At 58.8% G+C, this 16,131-nt stretch overlaps 1 non-coding gene across 1 annotated transcript in view; it reads right to left on the reverse strand.

Annotated features, from left to right (window-relative positions):
* The window catches only part of LOC147036847 (18S ribosomal RNA), a 1,907-nt gene extending 1,886 nt beyond the window's left edge, over positions 1-21 (reverse strand). The window contains exon 1 of the ribosomal RNA XR_015064891.1: positions 1-21. This exon is cut by the window's left edge and continues 1,886 nt beyond it. This is a non-coding gene — a ribosomal RNA (18S ribosomal RNA).
* Between the last annotated feature and the right edge of the window lie 16,110 nt (positions 22-16,131).

Genomic DNA, 16,131 nt, shown 5'->3' on the forward strand with positions numbered 1-16,131 from the left:
ACTGGCAGGATCAACCAGGTAGGAGAGAGGGTGGCTGGGTAGCGCCTCTCGCTCGCCGGCCCGCCGGAGCGGGGGCTCGCGCGACTGTTTTCCGGACGCCGGCCGCGGTTCGCGGGGGCTCTAGGTGGTCTGACGCTGCCGCGGGGTGAGATGGATCGGGCTGGACCCGGCGCAGCCGAAGCCGAGGACGCGGAACCTCGAATGCGACCCTCGCGGACCCCTAAACGAGAGGAGCTGCGCCCGGCCTCGTAAGACACCTCTTCTCCGGTGCTAGGTCGACCCCGACGCCGCTGGCCGCCGCCGCCGCCTTGCCGCTATCCCTCCGCACGTTTGGGGCCGGTGGCGACCCGCAGGACGGCCGACAACTCGCTCGTTTGGCGGGGCGATGCAAGGTTAGGCGAACTGGGCGGTAACTCGGGTTAGTCGAGGGGACTTCGCGGTGGACAGGGGGGTGCGAATCCGGCCGGGCGGCCCTTCGATGGAGCCTGGTGCAGGGACATTCAATGGGATGAGCCGCGCTCGCCGCGGAACCTTCGAGCGCCGCTACTCAGCAAGTAAACGAGAGGGAGCTGCGCCCGGCCTCGTAAGACGCCTCTTCTCCGGTGCGAGCGCCCCGACGCCGCTGGCCGCCGCCGCCGCCTTGCCGCTATCCCGCCGCGCGTTTGGGGAGGGAGGGCGACCCGTAGGACGGCCCGCCGACTACACGACCGTTTGGCAGAGCGAGTGCAAGGTTAGGCGAGCTGGGCGGTAACTCGGGTTAGTCTGGGGAGACTCGCGGTGGACAGGGTGGCGCGAATCCGGCCGGGCGGCCCCATCGATTAAGCATTGGTAGGGAGCCGAGGATGAGCCGTGCGAAGTGGCCTCGGAGGCGGTCCGTGGGGGACGACGGGGGGGGACGGGCGTCGGCCCTCCGGCCCGAGCAGAGAACGTTCGGTCACCCAAGCGGGAATCTGCGCCCCGGCCCGAGTCGGACTCGGTCGGTGCGGCCCGCTGAGGCCCTCAACTATTCCCGTACGCGGGGGTCGGGAGCTGCGGCGCTGCGCCGGCGACTTACCCGCGCGAGGCACGCACTGCGTGCGGCCAGGATGCGGAGTTGGATCGGCGCTGGTTGGGAACCCTCGGGGAACGAAGGCGGACGGCGGCCAGCCGGCGCCGACGAACCCGTCGGGGAGGGGGCTGGTGGCAGGCGCGATCGGCACTATTGCTGACTGCCGGGAGGGAAGCTGCGCCCCGGCCGAGTCAGACTCAGCCGTTGCGGCCCCCCCGAGCCCGCAGCGCGTAGCGCGGAAGCCATACGCCCCCCCGATGCGGAGCGACAGACGCCCCCGCGACCGCGGTTGGTCGGGAAGGCTTTTCGGATAGAGGTCGGACGGTGTGTGTGGACGGCTTCCCGTGGTGCCGCCGCTATCAAGCCGGAGGGTTTGAGAAACGACATTCGCGGAAGGACCGGCGCGGCCGGCGGACGCTCGCACGCGCGGCGCCCGACACTCAGCCGCTCGCTCGGCCTCCGTGGATCGTGGCTAGGTGGGATGGATGCCAAACCGGGTCGTCTCGGTCTCGCCGCAGTACGGTCGCGCCGGGGCCTGCGGGGCGGCGCGGGGAGCGCACGCTCACGCAGCGGCCGGGGCGCTAGAGTGCGACCCGCAGTGGGTAGGAACCGTCCACCCGACGTCGGACGAGCCGAGGCCGATGGAGGCCCTACCAAGGCGGGTCATGAGTGCCAGTCGGTCAGTTGGGTGAGGGGGTACTCGGAGGCCCGCCGGGAGCAGACGGGCGACCGGGGATGGGGGGCGTACGCGGGCGGGCGCCGGGAGAAGACGGCCCGTCCGGGGTCGAATCTCGGCCTGTGTTTTCGGAGCCGGCCGGGCATCACGCTCCCTCCTTGGATGGACAACATTCGTAGTTGACACTTTGTGTCATTTTATCCGAGCGGGCGGGCGCCTCGAGAGGCGGACCGTCCGGGGCGACTCTCGGCCTGTGTTTTCGGAGCCGGCCGGGCCTCACGCTCCCTCCTTGGATGGACAACATTCGTAGTTGACACTTTGTGTCATTTTATCCGAGCGGGCGGGCGCCTCGAGAGGCGGACCGTCCGGGGCGACTCTCGGCCTGTGTTTTCGGAGCCGGCCGGGCCTCACGCTCCCTCCTTGGATGGACAACATTCGTAGTTGACACTTTGTGTCATTTTATCCGAGCGGGCGGGCGCCGCGAGGCGGACCGTCCGGGGCGACTCTCGGCCTGTGTTTAAGGAGCCGGCCGGGCATCACGCTCCTTCCTTGGATGGACAACATTCGCAGTTGACACTTTGTGTCATTTTATCCGAGCAGACGGGCGCCGCGAGGCGGACCGTCCGGGGCGACTCTCGGCCTGTGTTTTCGGAGCCGGCCGGGCATCACGCTCCCTCCTTGGATGGACAACATTCGTAGTTGACACTTTGTGTCATTTTATCCGAGCAGACGGGCGCCGCGAGGCGACCGTCCGGGGCGACTCTCGGCCTGTGTTTAAGGAGCCGGCCGGGCATCACGCTCCTTCCTTGGATGGACAACATTCGTAGTTGACACTTTGTGTCATTTTATCCGAGCGGGCGGGCGCCGCGAGGCGGACCGTCCGGGGCGACTCTCGGCCTGTGTTTAAGGAGCCGGCCGGGCATCACGCTCCTTCCTTGGATGGACAACATTCGCAGTTGACACTTTGTGTCATTTTATCCGAGCAGACGGGCGCCGCGAGGCGGACCGTCCGGGGCGACTCTCGGCCTGTGTTTTCGGAGCCGGCCGGGCATCACGCTCCCTCCTTGGATGGACAACATTCGTAGTTGACACTTTGTGTCATTTTATCCGAGCAGACGGGCGCCGCGAGGCGACCGTCCGGGGCGACTCTCGGCCTGTGTTTAAGGAGCCGGCCGGGCATCACGCTCCTTCCTTGGATGGACAACATTCGTAGTTGACACTTTGTGTCATTTTATCCGAGCGGGCGGGCGCCGCGAGGCGGACCGTCCGGGGCGACTCTCGGCCTGTGTTTAAGGAGCCGGCCGGGCATCACGCTCCTTCCTTGGATGGACAACATTCGCAGTTGACACTTTGTGTCATTTTATCCGAGCAGACGGGCGCCGCGAGGCGGACCGTCCGGGGCGACTCTCGGCCTGTGTTTAAGGAGCCGGCCGGGCATCACGCTCCTTCCTTGGATGGACAACATTCGTAGTTGACACTTTGTGTCATTTTATCCGAGCAGACGGGCGCCGCGAGGCGGACCGTCCGGGGCGACTCTCGGCCTGTGTTTAAGGAGCCGGCCGGGCATCACGCTCCTTCCTTGGATGGACAACATTCGTAGTTGACACTTTGTGTCATTTTATCCGAGCGGGCGGGCGCCGCGAGGCGGACCGTCCGGGGCGACTCTCGGCCTGTGTTTAAGGAGCCGGCCGGGCATCACGCTCCTTCCTTGGATGGACAACATTCGCAGTTGACACTTTGTGTCATTTTATCCGAGCAGACGGGCGCCGCGAGGCGGACCGTCCGGGGCGACTCTCGGCCTGTGTTTAAGGAGCCGGCCGGGCATCACGCTCCTTCCTTGGATGGACAACATTCGTAGTTGACACTTTGTGTCATTTTATCCGAGCAGACGGGCGCCGCGAGGCGGACCGTCCGGGGCGACTCTCGGCCTGTGTTTAAGGAGCCGGCCGGGCATCACGCTCCTTCCTTGGATGGACAACATTCGCAGTTGACACTTTGTGTCATTTTGTTCGGCCTGTGTTTAAGGAGGCGGCCGTCCTCCACTCGGTCCGTGTTTAAGGAGCGACACTCGCGCTCCGGTTCGGCCTGTATTTAGGGAGGCGGCCGTCCTCCGCTTGGTCTGTGTTAAGGGCGACACTCGGTCCATGTTTGAGGAGCCTGGCCCTGACGCTCCTCTCCGGCCTGTGTTTAAGGAGGCGGCCGTCCTCCCCTTGGTCTGTGTTAAGGGCGACACTCGGTCCATGTTTGAGGAGCCTGGCCCTGACGCTCCTCTCCGGCCTGTGTTTAAGGAGGCGGCCGTCCTCCCCTTGGTCCGTGTTAAGGGCGACACTCGGTCCATGTTTGAGGAGCCTGGCCCTGACGCTCCTCTCCGGCCTGTGTTTAAGGAGGCGGCCGTCCTCCCCTTGGTCCGTGTTAAGGGCGACACTCGGTCCATGTTTGAGGAGCCTGGCCCTGACGCTCCTCTCCGGCCTGTGTTTAAGGAGGCGGCCGTCCTCCCCTTGGTCTGTGTTAAGGGCGACACTCGGTCCATGTTTGAGGAGCCTGGCCCTGACGCTCCTCTCCGGCCTGTGTTTAAGGAGGCGGCCGTCCTCCCTTGGTCTGTGTTAAGGGCGACACTCTGTCCAATGTTTGAGGAGCCTGGCCCTGACGCTCCTCTCCGGCCTGTGTTTAAGGAGGCGGCCGTCCTCCCCTTGGTCTGTGTTAAGGGCGACACTCGGTCCATGTTTGAGGAGCCTGGCCCTGACGCTCCTCTCCGGCCTGTGTTTAAGGAGGCGGCCGTCCTACCCCTTGGTCTGTGTTAAGGGCGAAACTCTGTCCATGTTTGAGGAGCCTGGCCCTGACGCTCCTCTCCGGCCTGTGTTTAAGGAGGCGGCCGTCCTCCCCTTGGTCTGTGTTAAGGGCGACACTCGGTCCGTGTTTAAGGAGCGGCCCTCGCGCTCCGGTTCGGCCTGTATTTAGGGAGGCGGCCGTCCTCCGCTTGGTCTGTGTTAAGGGCGACACTCGGTCCGTGTTTAAGGAGCCGGCCCTGACGCTCCTCTTCGGCCTGTGTTTAAGGAGCCGGCCGTCCTCCACTTCCTTCCATGCACCACCACATTCGCAGTTGACACTTTGCCATTTTTTCAGAGAGGTGACACTTAGTCGTTTTTTCGAAAGTTGACACTTAGTCGTTTTTTCGAAAGTTGACACTTTGCCGTTTTTTCAGAGAGGCGACACTTAGTCGTTTTTTCGAAAGTTGACACTTAGCCGTTTTTTTCGAAAGTTGACACTTAGCCGTTTTTTCGAAAGTTGACACTTAGCCGTTTTTTCGAAAGTTGACACTTAGTCACTTTTTCGCCACAGTGACACCTCCAGCGCGTGCCACGGCGCTTTTTCAGGTCTTCTATCCGACCTTGTGCTGTCGAGGACGGCGTGTCCGACGCCGTGGTGAGACCAGCACCATCTCCTCCATACTCGTAAACGGGGTGCTTTGGAAAACGGGGGGAAAGTCGATGAGTACACTGACTACTGGGACCATTTCATTGTACTCTGGCGCACCTGAAGACCAAAAAAGGTACTGCACCTTAGCCCGGGTACCTCACCCCCTGGTACCTCGAGGAGAACTTAGAAAAATTTCGACAAATTTTTGGTGAGCTCCAGGGAGAGAGGCTGATTTTTCGCTTTTTGAGGCCGACCGCCGAACCGGCGCGGGGCGGACTCACAAGCCCCCCAGAGCCGTGGGCACTTAGTCGTTTTTTCAGAGAGGCGACACTTAGTCGTTTTTTCAGAGGCGACACTTAGTCCGTTTTTTCGAAAGTTGACACTTAGCCGTTTTTTCGAAAGTCGACACTTAGCCGTTTTTTTGGAAAGTTGACACTTAGTCGTTTTTTCGAAAGTTGACACTTAGTCGTTTTTTCGCCACAATTGGCTCTGAGCTCCAGGGGGAGAGCCTGGTTTTGCCTTATTTCAGGCCGGCTGGGGAACCGGCGCGGGTCGGATGCACGAGCCCGGCAGAGCCGTGGGCACTTAGAAAATTTTCGCCGATTAAGCTGGGACCTCCAGGCGGAGACCGGCATTCCTCGTCCTCGGGGTTCGACCCAGGAACCGGCGCTGGGCAGACGCCGTAGCCACGCAGAGCCGTGGGCACTTAGAAAATATTCGCCAAGTTGGCTCTGAGCTCCAGGCGGAGAGGCTGGTTTTGCCTTATTTCAGGCCGGCTGGGGAACCGGCGCGGGTCGGATGCACGAGCCCGCAGAGCCGTGGGCACTTTGCCATTTTCTCAGAGTCGACACTTAGTCGTTTTTTCAGAGAGGCGACACTCTGTCGTTTTTTCGAAAGTTGACACTTTGCCGTTTTTTCAGAGAGGCGACACTTAGCCGTTTTTTCGAAAGTTGACACTTAGCCGTTTTTTCGAAAGTCGACACTTAGCCGTTTTTTCAGAGATGTGACACTTTGCCGTTTTTTCGAAAGTCGACACTTAGCCGTTTTTTCAGAGATGTGACACTTAGAAACTTTTTGCCAAGTTGGCTGTGAGCTCCAGGAGGAGACCGTTATTTTTCGTCATTCGAGGCCGACTGCGGAACCGGCGCTGGGCGGACGCCAAAGCTCGGCAGGGCCGTGGGCACTTAGAAACTTTTTGCCAAGTTGGCTGTGAGCTCCAGGAGGAGACCGTTATTTTTCGTCATTCGAGGCCGACTGCGGAACCGGCGCTGAGCGGACGCCAAAGCTCGGCAGGGCCGTGGGCACTTAGAAACTTTTTGCCAAGTTGGCTGTGAGCTCCAGGAGGAGACCGTTATTTTTCGTCATTCGAGGCCGACTGCGGAACCGGCGCTGGGCGGACGCCAAAGCTCGGCAGGGCCGTGGGCACTTAGAAACTTTTTGCCAAGTTGGCTGTGAGCTCCAGGAGGAGACCGTTATTTTTCGTCATTCGAGGCCGACTGCGGAACCGGCGCTGAGCGGACGCCAAAGCTCGGCAGGGCCGTGGGCACTTAGAAACTTTTTGCCAAGTTGGCTGTGAGCTCCAGGAGGAGACCGTTATTTTTCGTCATTCGAGGCCGACTGCGGAACCGGCGCTGGGCGGACGCCAAAGCTCGGCAGGGCCGTGGGCACTTAGAAACTTTTTGCCAAGTTGGCTGTGAGCTCCAGGAGGAGACCGTTATTTTTCGTCATTCGAGGCCGACTGCGGAACCGGCGCTGAGCGGACGCCAAAGCTCGGCAGGGCCGTGGGCACTTAGAAACTTTTTGCCAAGTTGGCTGTGAGCTCCAGGAGGAGACCGTTATTTTTCGTCATTCGAGGCCGACTGCGGAACCGGCGCTGGGCGGACGCCAAAGCTCGGCAGGGCCGTGGGCACTTAGAAACTTTTTGCCAAGTTGGCTGTGAGCTCCAGGAGGAGACCGTTATTTTTCGTCATTCGAGGCCGACTGCGGAACCGGCGCTGGGCGGACGCCAAAGCTCGGCAGGGCCGTGGGCACTTAGAAACTTTTTGCCAAGTTGGCTGTGAGCTCCAGGAGGAGACCGTTATTTTTCGTCATTCGAGGCCGACTGCGGAACCGGCGCTGAGCGGACGCCAAAGCTCGGCAGGGCCGTGGGCACTTAGAAACTTTTTGCCAAGTTGGCTGTGAGCTCCAGGAGGAGACCGTTATTTTTCGTCATTCGAGGCCGACTGCGGAACCGGCGCTGGGCGGACGCCAAAGCTCGGCAGGGCCGTGGGCACTTAGAAACTTTTTGCCAAGTTGGCTGTGAGCTCCAGGAGGAGACCGTTATTTTTCGTCATTCGAGGCCGACTGCGGAACCGGCGCTGAGCGGACGCCAAAGCTCGGCAGGGCCGTGGGCACTTAGAAACTTTTTGCCAAGTTGGCTGTGAGCTCCAGGAGGAGACCGTTATTTTTCGTCATTCGAGGCCGACTGCGGAACCGGCGCTGGGCGGACGCCAAAGCTCGGCAGGGCCGTGGGCACTTAGAAACTTTTTGCCAAGTTGGCTGTGAGCTCCAGGAGGAGACCGTTATTTTTCGTCATTCTAGGCCGGCTGCAGAACCGGCGCGGGTCGGATGCACGAGCCCGCAGAGCCGTGGGCACTTTGCCACTTTTTCGCCACAATTGGCTCTGAGCTCCAGGAGGAGACCGTTATTTTTCGTCATTCTAGGCCGGTTGCAGAACCGGCGCGGCTCGGATGCACGAGCCCGCAGAGCCGTGGGCACTTAGAAAATTTTCAGAGAGGCGACACTTTGCCATTTTTTCAGAGAGGTGACACTTAGTCGTTTTTTCGAAAGTTGACACTTAGCCGTTTTTTCGAAAGTTGACACTTAGTCGTTTTTTCGAAAGTTGACACTTAGTCGTTTTTTCGCCAAAGTGCCCACCTCCAGCGCGTGCCACGGCGCTTTCCAGGTCTTCTATCCGACCTTGTGCTGTCGAGGACGGCGTGTCCGACGCCGTGGGGAGACCAGCACCATCTCCTCCATACTCGTAAACGAGGTGCTTTGGAAAACGGGGGGAAAGTCGATGAGTACACTGACTACTGGGACCATTTCATTGTACTCTGGCGCACCTGAAGACCAAAAAAGGTACTGCACCTTAGCCCGGGTACCTCACCCCCTGGTACCTCGAGGAGAACTTAGAAAAATTTCGACAAATTTTTGGTGAGCTCCAGGGAGAGAGGCTGATTTTTTGCTTTTTGAGGCCGACCGCCGAACCGGCGCGGGGCGGACTCACAAGCCCCGCAGAGCCGTGGGCACTTAGTCGTTTTTTCGAAAGTTGACACTTAGCCGTTTTTTCGAAAGTTGACACTTAGCCGTTTTTTCGAAAGTCGACACTTAGCCGTTTTTTCGAAAGTTGACACTTAGTCGTTTTTTCGCCGATTTTGCTGGGACCTCCAGGCGAGGACCGGCGTTTTTCGTCTTCCGGGTCCGACCCGGGAACCAGCGCCGAGCGGACACATTCGCTCGCAAGTGCCGTTGGCACTTAGAAAATTTTTCGTTTGTCATGAGCTCCGGGCGGAGACCGGCGTTTTTCGTCTTCCGGGTTCGACCCGGGAACCAGCGCCGAGCGGACACATTCGCTCGCTAGTGCCGTTGGCACTTAGAAAATATTTCGTTTGTCATGAGCTCCGGGCGGAGACCGGCGTTTTTCGTCTTCCGGGTCCGACCCGGGAACCAGCGCCGAGCGGACACATTCGCTCGCTAGTGCCGTTGGCACTTAGAAAATTTTTCGTTTGTCATGAGCTCCGGGCGGAGACCGGCGTTTTTCGTCTTCCGGGTTCGACCCGGGAACCAGCGCCGAGCGGACACATTCGCTCGCTAGTGCCGTTGGCACTTAGAAAATTTTTCGTTTGTCATGAGCTCCGGGCGGAGACCGGCGTTTTTTGTCTTCCGGGTTCGACCCGGGAACCAGCGCCGAGCGGACACATTCGCTCGCTAGTGCCGTTGGCACTTAGAAAATTTTTCGTTTGTCATGAGCTCCGGGCGGAGAGCGGCGTTTTTCGTCTTCCGGGTTCGACCCGGGAACCAGCGCCGAGCGGACACATTCGCTCGCTAGTGCCGTTGGCACTTAGAAAATTTTTCGTTTGTCATGAGCTCCGGGCGGAGAGCGGCGTTTTTCGTCTTCCGGGTTCGACCCGGGAACCAGCGCCGAGCGGACACATTCGCTCGCTAGTGCCGTTGGCACTTAGAAAATTTTTCGTTTGTAATGAGCTCCGGGCGGAGAGCGGCGTTTTTCGTCTTCCGGGTTCGACCCGGGAACCAGCGCCGAGCGGACACATTCGCTCGCTAGTGCCGTTGGCACTTAGAAAATTTTTCGTTTGTCATGAGCTCCGGGCGGAGAGCGGCGTTTTTCGTCTTCCGGGTTCGACCCGGGAACCAGCGCCGAGCGGACACATTCGCTCGCTAGTGCCGTTGGCACTTAGAAAATTTTTCGTTTGTCATGAGCTCCGGGCGGAGAGCGGCGTTTTTCGTCTTCCGGGTTCGACCCGGGAACCAGCGCCGAGCGGACACATTCGCTCGCTAGTGCCGTTGGCACTTAGAAAATTTTTCGTTTGTCATGAGCTCCGGGCGGAGAGCGCGGCGTTTTTCGTCTTCCGGGTTCGACCCGGGAACCAGCGCCGAGCGGACACATTCGCTCGCTAGTGCCGTTGGCACTTAGAAAATTTTTCGTTTGTCATGAGCTCCGGGCGGAGACCGGCATTTTTCGTCATTCGAGGCCGACGGGGGAACCAGCCGGAGCGGACACGTTTGCTCGGAAGAGCCGTTGGCACTTAGAAAAAATTCCGTGTCTCGTGAGCTCCAGGGGGGACAGGCTGGTTTTATTCATCCGTAGCCGACATGGGAACCAGCGCGGAGCGGATTGGTGTTGCGCTGCCATATACCTCATCTCTCTCAGGAGTCCCCCCCTTATACGTGCCGATGGTGTTTTGGAAAACGGGGGGTAACTGGATGAGTACACTGACTAGTGGGACCAAGTACACTAATAGCCCCTGGTACCTAAAATGGAAGTATAGAGGCCGACTTTCGGGCAAGATCACGCCGGGTTAGGCTTCCAGGACCTCGGCTAAGCAATTTTAACGGGTTGCCCGGTTCTTTTTTGAACCAGCCCGGTTCTTTTTTTTTATCCAGCCCGGTTCTTTTTACACTTCCAGCTGGAGCTCGGGAGCGGCTTTTTGCACAAGATCACGCCGTGTTAGGCTTCCAGGACCTCAGCTAAGCAATTTTAACGGGTCGCCCGGTTCTTTTTTGATCCAGCCCGGTTCTTTTTTTTATCCAGCCTGGTTCTTTTTACACTTCCAGCTGGAGCTCGGGAGCGGCTTTTTGCACAAGAACACGCCGTGTTAGGCTTCCAGGACCTCGGCTAAGCAATTTTAACGGGTTGCCCGGTTCTTTTTTGAACCAGCCCGGTTCTTTTTTTTATCCAGCCCGGTTCTTTTTACACTTCCAGCTGGAGCTCGGGAGCGGCTTTTTGCACAAGAACACGCCGTGTTAGGCTTCCAGGACCTCGGCTAAGCAATTTTAACGGGTCGCCCGGTTCTTTTTTGATCCAGCCCGGTTCTTTTTTTTATCCAGCCTGGTTCTTTTTACACTTCCAGCTGGAGCTCGGGAGCGGCTTTTTGCACAAGATCACGCCGTGTTAGGCTTCCAGGACCTCGGCTAAGCAATTTTAACGGGTCGCCCGGTTCTTTTTTTTATCCAGCCCGGTTCTTTTTTTATCCAGCCCGGTTCTTTTTACACTTCCAGCTGGAGCTCGGGAGCGGCTTTTTGCACAAGATCACGCCGTGTTAGGCTTCCAGGACCTCGGCTAAGCAATTTTAACGGGTCGCCCGGTTCTTTTTTGATCCAGCCCGGTTCTTTTTTTTATCCAGCCTGGTTCTTTTTACACTTCCAGCTGGAGCTCGGGAGCGGCTTTTTGCACAAGAACACGCCGTGTTAGGCTTCCAGGACCTCGGCTAAGCAATTTTAACGGGTCGCCCGGTTCTTTTTTTTATCCAGCCCGGTTCTTTTTTTATCCAGCCCGGTTCTTTTTACACTTCCAGCTGGAGCTCGGGAGCGGCTTTTTGCACAAGATCACGCCGTGTTAGGCTTCCAGGACCTCGGCTAAGCAATTTTAACGGGTCGCCCGGTTCTTTTTTGATCCAGCCCGGTTCTTTTTTTTATCCAGCCCGGTTCTTTTTACACTTCCAGCTGGAGCTTGGGAGCGGCTTTTTGCACAAGAACACGCCGTGTTAGGCTTCCAGGACCTCGGCTAAGCAATTTTAACGGGTCGCCCGGTTCTTTTTTTTATCCAGCCCGGTTCTTTTTTTATCCAGCCCGGTTCTTTTTACACTTCCAGCTGGAGCTCGGGAGCGGCTTTTTGCACAAGATCACGCCGTGTTAGGCTTCCAGGACCTCGGCTAAGCAATTTTAACGGGTCGCCCGGTTCTTTTTTGATCCAGCCCGGTTCTTTTTTTTATCCAGCCTGGTTCTTTTTACACTTCCAGCTGGAGCTCGGGAGCGGCTTTTTGCACAAGAACACGCCGTGTTAGGCTTCCAGGACCTCGGCTAAGCAATTTTAACGGGTCGCCCGGTTCTTTTTTTTATCCAGCCCGGTTCTTTTTTTATCCAGCCCGGTTCTTTTTACACTTCCAGCTGGAGCTCGGGAGCGGCTTTTTGCACAAGATCACGCCGTGTTAGGCTTCCAGGACCTCGGCTAAGCAATTTTAACGGGTCGCCCGGTTCTTTTTTGATCCAGCCCGGTTCTTTTTTTTATCCAGCCCGGTTCTTTTTACACTTCCAGCTGGAGCTTGGGAGCGGCTTTTTGCACAAGAACACGCCGTGTTAGGCTTCCAGGACCTCGGCTAAGCAATTTTAACGGGTCGCCCGGTTCTTTTTTGATCCAGCCCGGTTCTTTTTTTATCCAGCCCGGTTCTTTTCACACTTCCAGCTGGAGCTCGGCAGCGGCTATTTGCACAAGATCACGCCGGGTTAGGCTTCCAGGACCTCGGCTAAGCAATTTTAACGGGTCGCCCGGTTCTTTTTTGATCCAGCCCGGTTCTTTTTTTATCCAGCCCGGTTCTTTTTACACTTCCAGCTGGAGCTCGGGAGCGGCTTTTTGCACAAGATCACGCCGTGTTAGGCTTCCAGGACCTCGGCTAAGCAATTTTAACGGGTCGCCCGGTTCTTTTTTGATCCAGCCCGGTTCTTTTTTTATCCAGCCCGGTTCTTTTTACACTTCCAGCTGGAGCTCGGGAGCGGTTTTTTGCACAAGATCACGCCGTGTTAGGCTTCCAGGACCTCGGCTAAGCAATTTTAACGGGCCGCCCGGTTCTTTTTTGATCCAGCCCGGTTCTTTTTTGATCCAGCCCGGTTCTTTTTCCACTTCCAGCTGGAGCTCAGCAGCGGCTTTTTGCACAAGATCACGCCGGGTTAGGCTTCCAGGACCTCGGCTAAGCACTTCTAACGGGTCGCCCGGTTCTTTTTTTGAACCAGCCCGGTTCTTTTTACACTTCCAGCTGGAGCTCAGCAGCGGCTTTTTGCACAAGATCACGCCGGGTTAGGGTTCCAGGACCTCGGCTAAGCAATTTTAACGGGCCGCCCGGTTCTTTTTTTGATCCAGCCCGGTTCTTTTTACACTTCCAGCTGGAGCTCAGCAGCGGCTTTTTGCACAAGATCACGCCGGGTTAGGCTTCCAGGACCTCGGCTAAGCACTTCTAACGGGCCCTGGTCCACCCCTGCCAGCGCATTTCAAAACTTGGCATTAATTTCGACCTAAGAGACGAAGTCTGATTTTTTTCTACCACTTGGGCGGCCTTTTTGCACCCAGAACACCCGCACCGGCACCATAAATTCGAAGGGTGCCGAGTGCGTCGGCGCAGATTCTGCGACGGAGTGACACTTCCCTCTTGTGGACATTCGGCGGTAGGTGAAATGCGCACTCGGTCTTCTCTTTTCTTTTCCTTCCAGTGAAACTTTGGCAACATTCTGCGAGCTGCTGGCTTCCAGAACCTCGGCCAAGCAGGTGGAGGATTTTTTTCCACTTCCAGCTGGAGGTGAGGAGGGACTTTTTGGGCAAGATCACGCCGACTTAGCAAGCAAGGTGGAAGTGCCAGCATGCAGTGGCTGGAAGTGTGGATGTGGAGCTCCAGCACCCTCCCTGCCTATGGAAGTGTGGAGCTCCAGCACCCTCCCTGCCTATGGAAGTGTGGAGCTCCAGCACCCTCCCTGCCTATGGAAGTGTGGAGCTCCAGCACCCTCCCTGCCTATGGAAGTGTGGAGCTCCAGCACCCTCCCTGCCTATGGAAGTGTGGAGCTCCAGCACCCTCCCTGCCTATGGAAGTGTGGAGCTCCAGCACCCTCCCTGCCTATGGAAGTGTGGAGCTCCAGCACCCTCCCTGCCTATGGAAGTGTGGAGCTCCAGCACCCTCCCTGCCTATGGAAGTGTGGAGCTCCAGCACCCTCCCTGCCTATGGAAGTGTGGAGCTCCAGCACCCTCCCTGCCTATGGAAGTGTGGAGCTCCAGCACCCTCCCTGCCTATGGAAGTGTGGAGCTCCAGCACCCTCCCTGCCTATGGAAGTGTGGAGCTCCAGCACCCTCCCTGCCTATGGAAGTGTGGAGCTCCAGCACCCTCCCTGCCTATGGAAGTGTGGAGCTCCAGCACCCTCCCTGCCTATGGAAGTGTGGAGCTCCAGCACCCTCCCTGCCTATGGAAGTGTGGAGCTCCAGCACCCTCCCTGCCTATGGAAGTGTGGAGCTCCAGCACCCTCCCTGCCTATGGAAGTGTGGAGCTCCAGCACCCTCCCTGCCTATGGAAGTGTGGAGCTCCAGCACCCTCCCTGCCTATGGAAGTGTGGAGCTCCAGCACCCTCCCTGCCTATGGAAGTGTGGAGCTCCAGCACCCTCCCTGCCTATGGAAGTGTGGAGCTCCAGCACCCTCCCTGCCTATGGAAGTGTGGAGCTCCAGCACCCTCCCTGCCTATGGAAGTGTGGAGCTCCAGCACCCTCCCTGCCTATGGAAGTGTGGAGCTCCAGCACCCTCCCTGCCTATGGAAGTGTGGAGCTCCAGCACCCTCCCTGCCTATGGAAGTGTGGAGCTCCAGCACCCTCCCTGCCTATGGAAGTGTGGAGCTCCAGCACCCTCCCTGCCTATGGAAGTGTGGAGCTCCAGCACCCTCCCTGCCTATGGAAGTGTGGAGCTCCAGCACCCTCCCTGCCTATGGAAGTGTGGAGCTCCAGCACCCTCCCTGCCTATGGAAGTGTGGAGCTCCAGCACCCTCCCTGCCTATGGAAGTGTGGAGCTCCAGCACCCTCCCTGCCTATGGAAGTGTGGAGCTCCAGCACCCTCCCTGCCTATGGAAGTGTGGAGCTCCAGCACCCTCCCTGCCTATGGAAGTGTGGGAGCTCCAGCACCCTCCCTGCCTATGGAAGTGTGGAGCTCCAGCACCCTCCCTGCCTATGGAAGTGTGGAGCTCCAGCACCCTCCCTGCCTATGGAAGTGTGGAGCTCCAGCACCCTCCCTGCCTATGGAAGTGTGGAGCTCCAGCACCCTCCCTGCCTATGGAAGTGTGGAGCTCCAGCACCCTCCCTGCCTATGGAAGTGTGGAGCTCCAGCACCCTCCCTGCCTATGGAAGTGTGGAGCTCCAGCACCCTCCCTGCCTATGGAAGTGTGGAGCTCCAGCACCCTCCCTGCCTATGGAAGTGTGGAGCTCCAGCACCCTCCCTGCCTATGGAAGTGTGGAGCTCCAGCACCCTCCCTGCCTATGGAAGTGTGGAGCTCCAGCACCCTCCCTGCCTATGGAAGTGTGGAGCTCCAGCACCCTCCCTGCCTATGGAAGTGTGGAGCTCCAGCACCCTCCCTGCCTATGGAAGTGTGGAGCTCCAGCACCCTCCCTGCCTATGGAAGTGTGGAGCTCCAGCACCCTCCCTGCCTATGGAAGTGTGGAGCTCCAGCACCCTCCCTGCCTATGGAAGTGTGGAGCTCCAGCACCCTCCCTGCCTATGGAAGTGTGGAGCTCCAGCACCCTCCCTGCCTATGGAAGTGTGGAGCTCCAGCACCCTCCCTGCCTATGGAAGTGTGGAGCTCCAGCACCCTCCCTGCCTATGGAAGTGTGGAGCTCCAGCACCCTCCCTGCCTATGGAAGTGTGGAGCTCCAGCACCCTCCCTGCCTATGGAAGTGTGGAGCTCCAGCACCCTCCCTGCCTATGGAAGTGTGGAGCTCCAGCACCCTCCCTGCCTATGGAAGTGTGGAGCTCCAGCACCCTCCCTGCCTATGGAAGTGTGGAGCTCCAGCACCCTCCCTGCCTATGGAAGTGTGGAGCTCCAGCACCCTCCCTGCCTATGGAAGTGTGGAGCTCCAGCACCCTCCCTGCCTATGGAAGTGTGGAGCTCCAGCACCCTCCCTGCCTATGGAAGTGTGGAGCTCCAGCACCCTCCCTGCCTATGGAAGTGTGGAGCTCCAGCACCCTCCCTGCCTATGGAAGTGTGGAGCTCCAGCACCCTCCCTGCCTATGGAAGTGTGGAGCTCCAGCACCCTCCCTGCCTATGGAAGTGTGGAGCTCCAGCACCCTCCCTGCCTATGGAAGTGTGGAGCTCCAGCACCCTCCCTGCCTATGGAAGTGTGGAGCTCCAGCACCCTCCCTGCCTATGGAAGTGTGGAGCTCCAGCACCCTCCCTGCCTATGGAAGTGTGGAGCTCCAGCACCCTCCCTGCCTATGGAAGTGTGGAGCTCCAGCACCCTCCCTGCCTATGGAAGTGTGGAGCTCCAGCACCCTCCCTGCCTATGGAAGTGTGGAGCTCCAGCACCCTCCCTGCCTATGGAAGTGTGGAGCTCCAGCACCCTCCCTGCCTATGGAAGTGTGGAGCTCCAGCACCCTCCCTGCCTATGGAAGTGTGGAGCTCCAGCACCCTCCCTGCCTATGGAAGTGTGGAGCTCCAGCACCCTCCCTGCCTATGGAAGTGTGGAGCTCCAGCACCC

This window comes from Syngnathus leptorhynchus, unplaced genomic scaffold, assembly GCF_054491065.1.
Source record: "Syngnathus leptorhynchus isolate UIUO unplaced genomic scaffold, UIUO_Slep HiC_scaffold_399, whole genome shotgun sequence".
NCBI lineage: Eukaryota > Metazoa > Chordata > Actinopteri > Syngnathiformes > Syngnathidae > Syngnathus > Syngnathus leptorhynchus.